General features: G+C 44.2%; 1 protein-coding gene across 1 annotated transcript in view; it reads left to right on the top strand.

Annotated features, from left to right (window-relative positions):
• The first annotated feature begins 4202 nt into the window (after positions 1-4202).
• PEA15 (proliferation and apoptosis adaptor protein 15) overlaps positions 4203-15342 on the top strand; it is a 60597-nt gene continuing 49457 nt past the window's right edge. Inside the window, exon 1 of the mRNA XM_075329616.1 lies at positions 4203-4507. The gene's annotated coding sequence lies outside the window, so the exon portion shown is untranslated. The remainder of the gene's footprint in view (positions 4508-15342) is intronic.

Genomic DNA, 15342 nt, shown 5'->3' with positions numbered 1-15342 from the left:
CTTTTTACAGGTCATGCCTCTTCCTCCTTTCACACAGCCTCAATCTGATGACAAAGCATCCTGGCCTTACTTAGGGGAAAACCAATTCTCGGGAAAAGTTTACTGTACTCAAGAAATTTGCCAACTTTTCTGAGAGTCATAGTCTTTTGAGAGAAGGTATCTATTTTGGGCAACACCCTTCTGTATGATGTTAATAGATGAGGTGGTTTCTCCTCTTTCCAACAGAGAAAGACGTTCACTCAAGAGATCATGGACAGTCAATGATTTCAACTGACGTCACCTAAAAATTTTCAATAACAGCTGATAAACTGAGGATGGGTGGGGTCACTCTCCAAATATCCATTACAACCACCATCCCATTAGTCCTACGTTGAATGGAGCCAACAACTTCTCCGAAGAGGCTAACTATCCAATAGTTACGAAATTATCACCTGACAATCTTCAAGAGTTGGGAAAAAAGAATTGGCCAGTTGAATTTTGAGATGCCCAATATTTTGTGATAAGTTGGCACCAGAGATGTTGAATAGCAACATTCTCCCTTATAGGCATTTTCAGCGAAAATGAGTGGGGTCAGGAGTGTCAGATCAGCCCACAGTCATTTGTACTTTGTTCAAACGAGTGTAGGTCCCCCCCTTTTTTTTAACTAGGTATTAAATTTATATGGCTTTCCATGTGAAGGGGTCTGAACACACGGACCCCGGTCCTGCTCTGATCCATCTCCATTGAGGTCGGTTAACACAAGGTAAGGTTTTAATACTAGAGGTTAGGACCATCCCAATTGGGGTACACCTTGTGGCAGTTGGATGGTTTTTATGCTAATTTTTTAATCAAAAACAGTGTTTACTAAGTAGTCTATGTTATTTAAATGTGCTATTACTATTTATATACTTACTGGCGGCGTAGTGCCAGCGACTCTGCAGAGATGCCGAGTTACTCACCGCCCCGGCCGGGTCACGCTATCCCCCATACTCCCCTGGCCATCCACATGTGCTGCTGCCTCATTCCACCCCCTGGGCCCTGTACATGTTGCACAGGGTTCCCAGGAGGGCATCTAATACGCCGTGCGCCATTTCCCGGAAATGCCTCTCAGCCTATGGCTGAGAGGCACTGTGTATTTAAGGCACCCTCCCATTTGGGAAGGTGCTTGCGCAACACCTTTAGTTAGTCAATCAGTCTCCTAGCTAGTTGTCAGGTCCTGAACTCCTGTCATCCCTGTGTCCGTTTCCAGTAACTGCCTTCCCATACCTGTGTGCCCCTGACGCAGGGATGCCACTAGGAATTTCAGGGCCCCTAACTGACATAATTTTGGGGGCCCCTTGAGACTCCACCCCAGCTCTGCCTCCATCCCTGCTCCGACTCCACCCCTCACACCTTCCACAGGCCCACCGCCAATCTTGGAAAAAGTGAGTTCAAGTAACCCCAAAAAGATGCCATTGTGATGGTTTCCTATGTCTTGAGATTGTCCGCGAAATGCGAGTCTTCTGGAAGCCAGAAACAATGTACCATCCAAGATTCTACGCAATAGGGCATTGAACTTGTCACTTTCAGTATGGATTTGCATTTGAAAGCTGCTATCAACACCAGAAAAACCAGTAACTGATTTTTCCAAAAGCTTCCAAGCCACATAAGAATCCCGATGCTGGGGATTTTTTTCGTGATTTCGTCATCTTTCGTAAAGATACCTCCACTGTTGTTCCTTTGGATCAACGCCTACTCGTCTTGCCAAAAGGCTACTACAGTCATGGTGTTCCAGAATCTTACCAGAAGAAAAGAGAAGGCACGTGATGCAGTATAGAACTTGTTTTGAGCTGCTCCAGACAATCCAATTTCTAGGTAACTCTTCTTGACTATTGGACAACTGGGAGCGTAACAGACTTTTGGAAAATCTTTTGCCAGTGTAATCTGAAGGCATGTCTTTGATCATGTCTATTAACTGTCTTTCAGTTTTCAATTTGCACAAAACGATAAACTGTCTGTCCTGGTTTTGCAAGTGTTCTGGCCATCGCCTAGGATCACTGTAGTCGCAAATTTCGATTTCATGTTCGGCAAAATCATCAACATTATCATTTGCCTCTCCTAGTCCCAGCCCCTCTGCTAGTCCTACTGACTCAACCTCAGTTCGAGTCACAGATGTTTTGTTTCCAGATCCGATAGTTGCACAGCCGTGTTCTTCGTCTGCAGGCCGCAGATCTTCATGTGGCAGTTCCTGGCGGGCTGTTGATGGAGAGGAAAGATCTTCCGGTTCAGCAGATGCATTAGGTAATAATTTGGCAATTACATTTTTGCTCCTCAGTTCTTTTTCCCGTTTCTCCCTCTGTTTCTTTACACGTCGCTTTTGAGAACCAGATTTGTATCGATTCATTATGTTCTATTTTGATCGGTTGGCAAAAAATGATAACTTTATTATTCAAACGTAGGGTTAAATAATGCACCCCATAGTCCTCCATAATTATAATGCACACCCAATATAGAATAATGCACCCCATAGTCCTCCATATAGTATAATGCACCCCCATATAGTATAATGCAGCCCCCATAGTTCCCCATACAGTATAATGCAGCCCCCATAGTCCCCCATATAGTATAATGCACCCCCATATAGTATGATGCACTGACATAGTCCTCAATATTGTATAATGCACTTGCATAGTCCCCCATATAATATGATGCACCCCCATACCAGTCCTCTATATAGTAGAATGCACCATATAGTATAATGCTCCCCAACAGTCCTCTATATTATACTTCAGGCTCATACATAGCACTCTATACAGTATAATGCAGCCTTATATTGCCATAGCCCCCCTTAGGCCACCATGCACTCATTGAATAAAACAATAAACAAGTTACTCACCTCTCGGCAGGGTAAGATTCCTCCAAATGGCTCCAGTCCCTGCTGTGTGAGCCTCCTGCCTACAGCGTGGTGATGTCACTACGCTGAGCTGCCACAGCGCAGGAGACGCAGCCAGGAGAAAGAGGGAGGAGTCCGCACCGGATAGTGTTGTGCTGACTCTTTCCTCATTGCGGGGAGGAAGTTCAGCCGCGGTCACAACGCAGGGGATGGTGGGCCTGTGTACAGGCACCGGGCCCCGTCGTACTGAGTGGCGCAGGCGACCCCTGCTGCGACTGCGGTAGTTACGCGGCGCCCCTGGTTTTTAAGCCAATAAATGAAGCGTGAAGGGGCCCCCCTTCTGATGAGCCCCAGGACTAGAGTCCTGTTTGTCCCCCTGGTGGCAGCCCTGCCTGACGTGCTCACCATTCCTGTCCATATTCATCTGTCCATCCTGCCTCGGTCAGTCACCCAGTTTGTACCCATCTATTTCTGTGTCCATCACATGCCCTGGGGGTCAGCTACCACAGTCCCGGTCACAGTCCTGGGAGTAGTACCTGGCGTCCGCCTCGCGGTGGGCGCTTACTTAAGCTCCCTCCCACTAATGGGTAAACCTGGGTCCCCCCTGTGGTCCAGTGGGTCCACTAATCCCACTCACTGCCACTACACTAGCCTTGAGCGTTACAACCAAGTATATGTTCATTTTTTTTTTAAGTTTTTTTATGGGTAAGCCTACAACCTGCCGTAACCCTCAGTCTGATATAGCACCGCACAACCAGCTCTACCCTAACCTACTGTATCCTCACCTATCCCTTGTAGATTGTGAGCCCTCGCGGAAGGGGACCTCTATCCTCCTGTACATGTCTGTGCCTTGTTTTGTTTATGATTATTGTACTTGTCCCTATTATGTATACCCATTTCAGATGTAAAGCGCCATGGAATTGATGGCGCTATAATAATAAATAATAATAATAATGGGTTGATAATTAGCTCAACAAGCATTACTAAGATCCCTCATCTCTAATCACTGGTCAAAAGGGCAAAAAGTCAGTAACAATTCAGTGTAATTTTGGGACCCCACGCTAACAGTAACCATCTGTACTAGGCATTTACTATACGATATACTCTACACAAGGAACTTCACTACTGTTAATGCAAACTAGAAGCCCAAGTTGCAGTGTAAAATGCAGGATATTAACCCAGCGTGATCTTTATCTCCAGTAATTAAGTACATTCTACCCCCTCCATGTAAAATTGACTACTTCCCCTCACCCGCTGCCTATATACAATGGGTGTGTAGTCATTAATAGGAATACATCTGTAGCTTTCTGTCTCTCATTCCCTCGCTCCCTCACACACAGATCCACACGCACAATGTGACATCACTCAGTACAAAGGGTGGAGTGAGTGAGACCACATTGAAATCAGTTCTGTCTGTAGGGGAAGGGAATTTCTTTGCAGACAACAGCAGCAGCAGCAAGAGGATCTATCAGCTAAGCCACATCCACCCTGGCTGGCATCAAATATAGAGAAACACAACAGTCTTATAGAAGGAGAGCAGAGCTTCCCATCATCTCGTAAAGTACACAGAAGACTTGGTCCTGGTCTGGGCTTGAGAAGTTATCAGAAACCTGAGATACCAGAACATCACTTTATCGGCTTGACGACAAACAGACGGTAGGACTGATGAACCTCTTGTGGGATGATTTAGGCAACTATTTAGATTACTATGAGGAAACCAGGGTAAGAGATGGTCAGAATGAAAGGGGTGTGTTGGGAGTGGCACAGGGACAGCATCGGCATAAACCAACTTTTGACATCTCTGCTTCCTACACTAAAAATATTATATATCTCAATATGAAAACTTTAGACGATGGAGCTTATTCTTCTTCTGTGGGTGTTCAGTAAGTCAATTTTGCTTTGGAGCTGCCTCCAAGCCTTCTGTGAAAGAGTTGACAAGCCTGGGAATTTTGGGGATGGTCTATCATCCTGGGTGTGGATGATTGGAAACTAAATGGAAAAAAAACTCCCGTGAGATCTCATGGAGATGTTTTGAGATGAGGGAACTTATGAAGATATCTTGTAGACTTCAGAGGTCAATGGTTAAGGGAAATAATTTAAGCTTCCTTATTGTCTTCCATATAGGATCTGATGAGTCTGAAATCGATCTATCAATGACATTTGGGCTTGCTATTGGTATATCAATGTCTTTTTTGTTGAGTCTAAAACCGATATATCAATGAAGTTTCCATTTAGTCTGAAATCTAAGACATTTCTGTTGGATCTAAAAGTGAGCTATAAAGTCTGATATCTATATACAGATGACATCTCTATTGATTCTGATACCAAAATATCGATATCTTTGTTGAGTCTGAGACCGATATATAGATGATGTTTCTTTTGACATTAAAGTAGTGACAGATAACGTGAGATATAGCCTGAGGCATCCAGTAGACTTTGGAGGTCTTTGATTAAGGGAAAGAGTTTGGTGATAATTATTATCACCTGTACAATTTCTGAGGAGTCTCAAATTAATTTATCAAGGACGTTTTTGCTTGATCTCTTATCGATGTATTGCTCTAAAACCAATATATCAATGATGTTTCTATTTAGGCTAAGACTAATATATCAATAATGTTTCTTTTGGATCTGTTATCTATGTATTGGTCTAACCGATATCTCAATGATGTTTCTGTGAGTATTATATCGATATATCGATGATGTTTCTGTCGAGTCTTACATCAATATATCGATGAAGTTTCTGATTAGTCTGATGCCGATTTATTATAGTATGAAGGGTTTGAGGTGTTAATAACTAGTGCACTAACGAGGTTCCACCCATATACTCCCCGTTTCAATTCCGTTCCTCTGCAGTCTCCTGCTACAGAGTTGAGTGTCCAGAGTAGTCACATTCGGAAGTTTGGGCGTGGGATAGTGAGAAACAGCGCAGGACAGGCTGACAAACCCACTTCCTATAAGCTGAGAACATGAAATACAATGGACTCTCCTGTGTATTAAAGCACATTCGGTCTGATCTAGCAGAGTCACGATTGTACACAAGAGGCTGATCACTCCATGCAACATCAAATACACAACCTGGCAACACGGTGGATGTAAAATGCGTTACTCATAAATATTAGACAGGGTAATGGCACGCAGCGTGCATGATCCAGCTGTAAAATATGCACAGAACAAAATAGAACACACTTAAAGGGGAAGGGGCTCTATATCCACCTGAAAGACGTTACATAGCAACAACCATGTAACTAGGAAGATCCTGGGTTGTGGTGGAACCAGTCATGGTCCAGAGGTAGGTCTCCAATGACTGTAGCGTAGACCTACAAGTGCTTGTATGATTTTTCATTACATGATTCCATTTGGGACTATGTATGTTATTTCATGGAAAGCCAAGGCAGGAAAGAGTTAAAAAAAAATCCACCTCATAACGGCTGACATGTGACCATCAGTGGCGGCATTGATTTAGGAATTATTACTACGAATGTTGGTATTTCCTGTTTGCTTACATGACATCAATGGAGGGCCAAACTAGTGGGTGTCCCCCTCGTCAAGGGCTTGGGCAGCAGAGTAGAGCCAGATACCCTGAAATGGTCACATGAGGGGCAACCCAAAGCAGTGGATGCATCGAAACACAGTACCACTATTTCTATAGTGTTAGTCAGAGTGCCCCATGAACAATGTCATGACAGTCCTGTCAAAAACATGGCTTCCTATAAAATGGTACCAGCCTGAGTGACCACATAAACAGTGTCTGACATAGTGTTCCAAGGTGTCCCCATCAATAGTGCCAGCAATAGTCCCCTAAAACAGTTTCACACACTGACAGTGTCTGTATGCCCAATGAAGCATTACTCTCTGTTATCAGCTGGCTAGAGGCGGACTTGAGTCTTATTGGCACTAGTAACAGGAAGTGGAGTGCAAGGGTTAGGCTACTTTCACACTTGCGTTGGACGGCTTCCGTTGCTATCCGCAGCCTTGAGGAATTACGGTAACCGTTGCAGGAATCCGTTATATTCCTCATAGACTTCTATTAGCTACGGATAGCAACGGATGGTTTTGCATTGCATCCGTCCCGCGGCGCATCAGTTGTTTTGACGCTGACCGCGAGTGACCGTCGGGCGGATGGAACGCTGCATGTAGCGTTTTTCTGTGCTTGGCGGAGTGTCAAAAAAACACAACCTGCAGGAATCTGTTGGTGTCCGTTGTTTTTATAATGGATGCCTATGGTGGCGGATTCCGTTAGAATCCGTCATTTGACGGATTCCGTTAATGCAACCGTCTTTACACAACTGCACATGCTCAGATGTGTAAAGTCAAGGAAAAAAAACCTATAGTGGATTGCGTTATTTTGTACGATCTGTAGCATCCGTTGTGCCACTATATGCAACGCATCTGTTGCATCCGTCACACAACACAATGCTACGGATCCCGTCCAACGCAAGTGTGAAACTAGCCTAAATAAGATGTATCAGGTGGGGTTTTTCAGGTCAGGACTTCCCAGTAAAGGCCCCATCGAGGGAACAGTGGCTGAAGACCTGCTGCTCCTTCTCTTCTAACATATGTTTCTTCTTAGTCATATAATGATGACTGAGCCCGGGATGGCGGGAACTCACTGGTTTCACAGGGTTCAACATCACCATGGCCTCACTTAAAGGGGCTGTCCACCTCAAACAAAACCCTCTTTAACAGAGTGGTCCTCAATGATAAGTTAATCACAGCAAACCCTTATGATCATCAAAGAGGAACCTGATAGTAAACGTTTAATTCCCCTGCAGCGCACCCCAGGAATAACAAAGTATTACAATTTCCATGTAATGAAAGGACGTGCCGCGTCCTCCGGAGTGACAGTGGTTCCTTGTACCTGCTCTTCACAGGTTATGGCATCCGGCTTTTCTGTCCCCATACCGGGACTTGTCTTTCTACAGATGAGCAGTCACGTGATCTATGCAGCCCCACAGAGAGAACCGTGACCGTGGTGTTGTGTAAAAAGTGACAGCGGAGTATTCTGTGCCACAAAATGATGGTGGAATATTCTGTGCCACAAAATGACAGCGGAGTATTCTGTGCCACAAAATGTCAGCAGCATATTAAGTGCCACAAAATGACAGCAGCGTATTGAGTGTCACAAAACAAAAACAAAATATTCTGTGCCACAAAATGACAGCGGAATATTATGTGCCACAAAATGACAGCGGAGTATTTTGTGCCACAAATGACAGCAGAGAATTGACTGCCACAAAATGACAGCGGAGTATTGTGTGCTACAAAATGACTGCTGCATATTGAGTGCCACAAAATGACAGCAGTGTATTGTGCACCACAAAATGACAGCAACGTATTCTGTGACACGAAATGATGGTGGAATATTCTGTGCCACAAAATGACAGTGGAGTATTGTGTGCCACAAAATTATAGCAGAGTACTGGTGTGCCACAAAATGACAGCAGCATATTGAGTGCCACAAAACGACAGCAGAGTACTGAGTGCCACAAAACTAAAGCAAAGTATTCTGTCCCACAAAATGACAGCGGCGTATTCTGTGCCACAAAATGACAGCAGCATACTGAGTGCCACAAAATGACAGCAGAGTATTGTGTGCCACAAAATGACAGCAGAGTATTGTGTGCCACAAAATGACAGCAGAGTATTGTGTGCCACAAAATGACAGCAGAGTATTGTGTGCCACAAAATGACAGCAGAGTATTGTGTGCCACAAAATGACAGCAGAGTATTGTGTGCCACAAAATGACAGCAGAGTATTGTGTGCCACAAAATGACAGCAGAGTATTGTGTGCCACAAAATGATGGCGAAGTATTGTGCACCACAAAATGACAGCGAAACAAGCTAATATTTTAGGCCACAAACTGCAAATCGCCCTACCCCCGCCAATTACAGAATAATACATTCTGTAGAAGGAGGGTAAAATTAAAAGACATGACTCCCTCTTGATCTGAAGGAGATCAATCTTCATTTCTTTGCACACATTTTCTCTCCTTCGGGGGTCCCAAAAAATTCTGACAGAGGCGTCTTGTCTCCCCAAGGCAGCTGCAGCCAGGCCAGTGCTGAAAGCGTTAAGCGAGGCATTGAAAAAATGAATGAATTAAAGGCATCCAGCTTCCTTCAGTGAAACATTAGCAGGCCGGCCATGTAGAGATAACGCTGGTAATACACAGGAAGCCAGACCGATTGTCACACTGCCAGGCGAAGAAGAATGTAGGATTTTAGCACAGGAAGAAACAAGCTATGGGGAGGAAAGGGGGGTCCGCTGCTTAATGACCTATTTTGTGTGCACTGTACCTTTAAGAACAGTGGTTTATTAATCACAAAGCTGTAAAGTAATTCCTGACCTATTTATGAGGTATATCATGGCGAATTCTGTCATACCTTATAGAGGAAGAACCGCCCTAGGGGAAATCACCACCCCATCAAAAATAATGGATTGGGGCAATTTTAAAAGAGAAATCACCCCAAATTTTTATTAGATATATTACATCAATTGCCAGCCCCTCTGGAACCAGTACAATTGTTCTTAAAGGGGATATCCATACTTAGAAAAACAGAGCTACTTTCTGTCCAAAACTGCGCCACCCTTGTCCACAGATTGTGCCTGGTACTGCAGTGAAATGAACAGAGCAGCTATGATTTTACTATACTCCAAAACCATATTTATCAAGATTAGTTGACACTTAGTCCCTCCTTTGGACTGCATGAAACTGGATGGGAACACCCACTTTTGGGTGGAGCTTACACAAACACAGCCCCTTTCAGGGAATTGCCTGGATTGTATCTGAAAATTCAGAAAAGTCTTTTCAAAGTTGGGACTCACCTATTCAATGCCTAATTCCTCTAAATCCTAAATATTGACATGTCGTACTCAAGTGAGGACCAGTCACTAGATACCAATATGTATTTTTTTTACATTTGGTGTAAACGCCGCTGTTCTCCCGAATCCGGCGATGTTTTACGTTTGTTCCTGTGCCTCTCAGTTCCAGAGATATAGCCACCTTTTCCTTGCATATGAATGTAGCCTTTTAACCAAGTAGGTGTGCTTGGTCCTTAAGAAGACGCCCACATTAAAGATGACTACACCCACTTGGATAACAAGAGGAAATTTATATACAGAAAAGAAGGGGCCATATCTCAGGAATGGAGAGGCGTAGGAACAAAAGAAAAACATCGCCGGATTCAGGAGGACAGCGGCATTTATACCAGGTTAACAAAATACATATTTATAGCAAAAGTCAGGTCCTCCATAAAGCCAAACTACACTCAAAATCTGAAAGTTGACATGTGTTCATACTGCAATATTGCCCTTCTTCAAACTGCTGAGATATGAGGAGCTGTTTGATGAGATTTTCACAATAAAGTTGTTCCCCCTAACATCGAGGGACAGGAGAAGTCATCGGGCTTGAAACATACCCATGTCTTTCATGTGTGAGAACATCATCAAATATATTCCCACATCTAAAGGCTCATTTACACACAACGATATCGCTAACGAGATATCGTCGGGGTCAAGGTGTTGGTGACGCACATCCGGCCTCGTTAGCGATGTCGTTGCGTGTGACACCTGTTTTTGCGATCAGTAACGATCACAAAAAGGTATCAAATCGTTCGTCGTGTACACGTCCTTCATTTTTAAAAAATCGTTCCTCGTTTGGAACGCAGGTTGTTTGTCGTTCCTGCGGCAGCACACATCGCTATGTGTGACACCGCAGGAACGAGGAACAACATCGTACCTGCGGCCGCCGGCAATGAGGAAGGAAGGAGGTGGGCGGGATGTTCCGGACGCTCATCTCCGACCCTCCGCTTCTATTGGGCGGCCGCATAGTGACGCCGTTGTGACGCCGAATGAACCTCCCCCTTAAAAGAGAGATTGTTCGGCGGTCACAGCAACGTCGGTGAACAGGTAATCGCATGTGACGCTGCCGTAGCGATATTGTTCGCTACGGCAGCGATCACCCCGTGACGCGCTACCGACGTGGACGGGTGCTATCGCTCGCGACATCGCTAGCAATGTCACAGCGTGTAAAGCCCGCTTTAGTTTCTTACACCCCTGCGTATGTGATATGAGTATATTGCCTTATTGAGGTTTACTAAGGCCCAAGATAGGTTTTTAGGTTTTTCGTGGTTACCCTTCAAATGAGACTCAGCAGCACAAAGTGTTTCAGCAGAGCACAGTGCTACTCTTGGTAAGAACGTACTTGTAAGTGACACAGGGCTGCATGTGTGTGACCGGAGCAATGCCATGATGTGAGGAGGGGAATGGAAATCACAGAGGAAATCACTGAGTCACCCTCCGCACTGACTGACAGCCAGTCTAATACTGAGCAGCTGTTAGTCAGGGAATGGGGTCTCAAGCAGCACAGAGTATTTCAGGAAATAACAATGCCGATCTTATATGGTGCAAAGATCTCTACAACCAGGTGATTATGTTAATCATGACTGTTGTGATGTGAGGAGCAAGCTGTGAACAAGTGGAAATTCCTAGGCTGATGTAAAAGGTACAGGCCCACAGCAGCACAGAGTGTGTTAGGAGAGAAGTATTCTGATATGCATGAAAATAGAGCTAAATATGACAGGCGCAGTGTTCAGCTGTAAGGCTATGTTCGCACGTTGCGTTTTTTCCGCGTTTCTGCAGCGTTTTTAGCAGCAGCGTTTTTGCGCTAAAACGCATGCGTTTTTAGCGCTAAAAAATGGTCAAAAGCCATTTCGTCAAAAACCAAGGGAAGGAAAACGTGCAGAATAAACTGCAGGTACTCCGACGCAACGTGCGCACATAGCCTAAGGATGACTGTGACATAGCAATAAAAAGAAGGATCCCAGCAGCAGCACAGAGTATTTCAGAACAGCTGGATATTTGTGCTTAATTTCCAATTGCAAAAAAAAAATTAAAAAAATAAGATATCGGGTTGGGTCGGTCCATTCATCTTTAGGCTATGTGTCCACGGTAGAATGTACCTGCGGATTTTTCTGCATGAAAATCCGCGACTTTCGCGGCAAATCCGCACCTTATTTTTGCTGCGGATTTACCGCGGATTACCGCGAATTTGCCGCGGATTTTGATGCGGATTTTTTTTTTTTTTTTCCCCATTCTATACCCAAAATCCGCACCAAAATCCGCAACAATAATTGACATGCTGCAGATTTTTCCGGATCAAAATCCGCAGCATGGACACAGCATTTCCAAAATGCCATTGAAATGACTTGGAAGTGCCGCTGCTGCAGATTTTCGGAAAATCCGCGGTAAATCCGCGGCAAATCCGCGGCAAAATCCGCGGTAAATCCGCAGCGTGGGCACATAGCCTAATAAATGTCCGACCGACAGAGCTAGAACAGAGTCTAGACAAGTTCTACACACACAAAAAAAAAGCCAAAACGCTTTGTGAAGGTTTAGAAACAAGAAGGAAGCGAAGATCATATGTGAGAGTAGCTGAACAGATTTTACTTCCTCTATAAAAATGACTGTCAGCCCCAAGCTCACTTCTGTAGCCACAACTTAATTTTTTTCCACAGATGGAAAGGCGCCGCCTCAGTATTAACCTACTACTTACCAAACAAAATCAAATTGGGAGTCTAAAACTATCAATCCCTAAACTACCAAGCTAACTCCTGATATGTAACGTGCCAGATTATGGCTCTGCTATGGGGTCCACAAACACCCCAAGTAATCAAAGTTCATTTCTCTGTTGGGTCCATGCTGCTGCATCTGTAAAATTATTTGCAGTGCTACAAGTGCTAGAAAACTGGGGTAGTTAGTCCTAGTTTGAGCTCAAGGCTTCACTGGCAAATCAGAGATTAATGGCATTTTGGATTTCTATAGACACGTGTAAAGTAAACTGTTCAATACATACGAATTGTGCGCCATATTAATTTAACCCTCTGTTACAAGGATGTCTGCTGCTCAACACTCTAAAGGTCGCTTTACAAGCAACGACATCGCTAACGAAATGTCGTTGGGGTCACGGAATTAGTGACGCACATCTGGTCTCGTTAGCGACTTTGTTGCATGTGACATGTATGAGCGAGCGCTAACGATCAAAAATACTCACCTTATCGTTGATCGTTGACACATCGTTCATTTCCCAAATATCGTTGATGGTGCTGGATGCAGGTTGTTCGTCGTTCCTGAGGCAGCACACATCACACTGTGTGACACCCCAGTAATGATGAACAACACTGTACCTGCGTCCTCCGGCAACGAGGTGGGTGTCACGCTCTCCACCCCTCCGCTTCTATTGGACGCCTGCCGTGTGACGTCACTGTGACACCGCACAAACAACCCCCTTAGAAAAGGGGGCGCTAGGAAGGTAAGTATGTGTGACGGGTACTAGCAATATTGTGCGCCAAGTGCAGCGATTTGCCCGTGACGCACAAACGACGGGGGCGGGTGCTTTCACAAGCGACATCGCTAGCGATGTCTCTGCGTGTAAAGCAGCCTATAGAGTTCAGTAGAAATGGTGAATGCACTTTTGGAAGTGACATATAAGACATAAAAATTAAACAATTTAGATAGTCGCAGATAATGTGGATTTCATAAATAGCAGATTTAAAGGGAACCTGTCACATGTAAAAATGCTATTAATCTGCAGATATAGGGTTAATATGCAGGTTAATATTGTTTGAAACCTGCCTTTCAAACCCTGCTGCCAGCAGGAAATTAACTTTAATCCTCCCAGCAGCATTCTGGTTTCAATCATGGGTGTGGGGCCAGTTCAGGTTGTCACAGCTCAATGTACGAAGAGCGGCACCTGTAACTCACCCTCCGCACTGACTGACAGCCAGTCTAAAGGGTACTTTACACGCTGCGATCTCCCTAGCGAGATCGCAAGCAAGCGTACCCGCCCCCGTCGCTGCCCGTGGCGCACAACCTCGTTAGTTCCCGTCACACGCACTTACCTGCCCTTCTACGTCGCTCTGGCCGGCGAACCGCCTTTCTAAGGGGGCGGGTCATGTGGCGTCACAGCGACGTCACACGACAGGCGTCCAATAGAAACGGAGGGGCGGAGATGAGCGGGACGTAACATCCCGCCTACCTCCTTCCTTCCGCATTGCAGGTGGAGGCAGGTAAGGAGATGTTCGTCGTTCCTGCGGCATCACATATAGTGATATTTGATGCCGCAGGAGCGACGAACAACATCGTACCTGCAGCAGCAACGATATTAAGGAAATGAGCGAAGTGTCAACGAGCAACGATTTTTCACGTTTTTGTGCTTGTTGCTTGTCGCTCATTGGTGTCACACGCTGCGATGTCGCTACTGGCACCGGATGTGCGTCACTACCGACGTGACTCCAACGGTATATCGTTACCGATGTCGCAGTGTGTAAAGCATCCTTAATACTGATCAGCTGTTAGTCAGGGAATGGGGTACAGTTACAGACGCCATACAGAGCGGTGACTGAACCCACGCTGTTGCCACAGCCGTGACTGAAACCCGAACGCTGCCAGGAGGATTAAAGTTCATTTCCTCTCGACAGCAGCGTTTAATGTGTAGATGCCGGGCAGGTTTCAAATGCTATTAACCTGTAAATTAATCCAGTATCTGCAGATTAATAGCGTTTTTACACATGACAGGTTCCCTTTAATTATCAAGTGGTAAAATTAACCATAGAAAGCAAAGGACCCCTTGTGTATGTTATATAGTAGCTGTATTCTTTACATATGGGGCAGAGTAGTAGTTACATTCTTGTATATAAAGGGCAGTATTACAGCAGTTATATTCATGTACATAGAAGCAGATTATTGTAGTTATATCCTCGTACGTGGGGGGCAGTAATATAGTAGTTATATTCTTGTACATAGGGGCAGTATTATAGTAGTTATAGTCTTGTACATAGGCGCAGAATTATAGTAGTTATATTCTTGTACATAGGAGCAGTATTATACCGTAGTAGTTATATTCTTGTACATAGGGGCAGTATTATAGTAGTTATATTCTTGTACATAGGAGCAGTATTATAGTAGTTATATTCTTGTACATAGGGGCAGTATTATAGTAGTTATATTCTTTCTTGTACATAGGGGCAGTATTATAGTAGTTATATTCTTGTACATAGGGGCAGTATTATAGTAGTTATATTCTTGTACATAGGGAGCAGTATTATAGTAGGTATATTCTTGTACATAGGAGCAGTATTATAGTAGTTATATTCTTGTACATAGGGAGCAGTATTATAGTAGGTATATTCTTGTACATAGGAGCAGTATTATAGTAGTTATATTCTTGTACATAGGGGGCAGTATTATAGTAGTTATATTCTTGTACATAGGAGCAGTATTATAGTAGTTATATTCTTGTACATAGGGAGCAGTATTATAGTAGGTATATTCTTGTACATAGGGGCAGTATTATAGTAGGTATATTCTTGTACATAGAGGGCAGTATTATAGTAGTTATATTCTTGTACATAGGAGCAGTATTATAGTAGGTATATTCTTGTACATAGGGTCAGTATTATAGTAGTTATATTCTTGAACATAGAGGGCAGTATT

The sequence above is a fragment of the Anomaloglossus baeobatrachus genome, chromosome 12 (assembly GCF_048569485.1).
Source record: "Anomaloglossus baeobatrachus isolate aAnoBae1 chromosome 12, aAnoBae1.hap1, whole genome shotgun sequence".
Taxonomy (NCBI): domain Eukaryota; kingdom Metazoa; phylum Chordata; class Amphibia; order Anura; family Aromobatidae; genus Anomaloglossus; species Anomaloglossus baeobatrachus.
Note: the sequence above shows the minus strand (reverse complement) of the source record. Positions and strands in the feature narration are given on the sequence as shown.